Below are 1,737 nucleotides of genomic sequence, written 5' to 3' on the forward strand. Positions count from 1 at the left end.
TAGGCTGGAAACTCAGGCAGAAGCTAAAACTGTAGCCCAAGGTTAGAATTTCTTTTTTCTAAAGACCGGGCACAGTGGCTCACGCCTGTAATCCCAACACTTTGGGAGGCCAAGGCAGGCGGATCACAAGGTCAGGAGATTGAGACCATCCTGGCTAACACGGTGAAACCCCTTCTCTACTAAAAATAGAAAAAATTAGCCGGGCATGGTGGTGGGTGCCTGTAGTCCCAGCTACTCGGGAGGCTGAGGCAGGAGAATGGCGTGAACCCGCGAGGCGGAGCTTGCAGTGAGCCGAGATCGCGCCACTGCACTCCAGCCTGGGTGACAGAGCGAGACTCCGTCTCAAAAAAAAAAAAAGAATTTCTTCTTTCTTAGGGAAACTTCCATTTTGCTCTTAGGCTATTTAACTGATTGAATAAGGTCCACCCAGATAATTAATGGATGATAATCTCCTTTACTTAAAGTCAACTGTAGATGCTTATCCTATCTACAAAATTCCTTCAGCGAATTTCCTTTTTTTTTTTTTTTTTTTTTTTTTTGAGATGAAGTCTTGCTCTGTCACCTAGGCTGGAGTGCAGTGGCACAATCTTGGCTCACTGCAACCTCCACCTCCCCGGCTCGAGCAATTCTCCTGCCTTAGCCTCCTGAGTAGCTGGGATTACAGGTGCACACCACCATGCCCAGCTAATTTTTGTGTTTTTTTTAGTAGAGACAGGGTTTCACCATGTTGGCCAGGCTGGCCTCAAACTCCTGACCTTGTGATCTGCCTGCCTCGGCCTCCCAAAGTGCTGGGATTACAGGCATGAGCCACCGCACCCGGCCAGCAAATTTCCTTCTAGCCACACCTAAATTAGTTTTTGATTAACTGGGTACTATAGCCTTGTGAAGTCAACACAAGTAACCATTACATCATGGGATGATGACATTATGATTCCTGAAAATATGAGCTGTGTTTGTTTGGGATGAAGAGCTTGAAAAGGACAAGGCTTTGAGAATTCAAGAACTTGTCTAATGTGATAATAAAGATAGCCAAAGACAAGATGATTTCAGCTGGGCTCAGTGGCTCATGCCTATAATCCCAGCACTTTGGGAGGCTGAGGCAGGCGGGTCACTTGAGGTCAGGGCTTTGAGACCAGCCTGGCCAACATGGTGAAACCCTGTCTCTACTAAAAATACAAAAATTAGCCATGTGTGATGGCAAGCACCTGTAATCCCAGTTATTCGGAAGGCTGAGGCAGGAGAATCAGTTGAACCTGGGAGGCGGAGGTTGCAGTGAGCTATCATGCCACTGCACTCCAGCTTGGGTGACAGAGCGAGACTCCGTGTTAGCAAAAAACAACAACAACAACAAAACTGCACTTATGTATGTTTTTGTTTAACTTGTGGACAAAGACTTATGGAAAGGTGCAAAAAATAAATCCTCTTTTGCAACCCAGAACTCATTGTTCAGTATGAGTTTTGATACATATCAGAATGGATATTATGATACCTGAGACAGTTAACTGATGGAGTATTGATAGCCATAAAAGTTGGTCCCAGGCCAGGCACAGTGGCTAAAGCCTGCAATCTCCACACCGAAGTGGGAGTATAGCTTGAAGCCAGGAGTTCAAGACAAGCCTGGGCAAGAACGTAACAAACACCTCATCTCCACAAAAATTTAAAAATTAGCTGGATATTGGGGCATGTACCTGTAGTTGCAGCTACTCAGGAAGGGGAGGCTAAGGCAAGAGGATTGAG

At 45.8% G+C, this 1,737-nt stretch overlaps 1 non-coding gene across 1 annotated transcript; it reads left to right on the forward strand.

The window, feature by feature from the left end:
- The first annotated feature begins 1,354 nt into the window (after positions 1 to 1,354).
- On the forward strand, positions 1,355 to 1,482 carry LOC112209670 (small nucleolar RNA SNORA40). The gene has a single exon (XR_002944493.1). It is a non-coding gene; the product is annotated as a small nucleolar RNA SNORA40 (small nucleolar RNA).
- Positions 1,483 to 1,737: the final 255 nt, after the last annotated feature.

Source organism: Pan troglodytes, chromosome 5 (genome assembly GCF_028858775.2).
Source record: "Pan troglodytes isolate AG18354 chromosome 5, NHGRI_mPanTro3-v2.0_pri, whole genome shotgun sequence".
Classification (NCBI taxonomy): Eukaryota; Metazoa; Chordata; class Mammalia; order Primates; family Hominidae; genus Pan; species Pan troglodytes.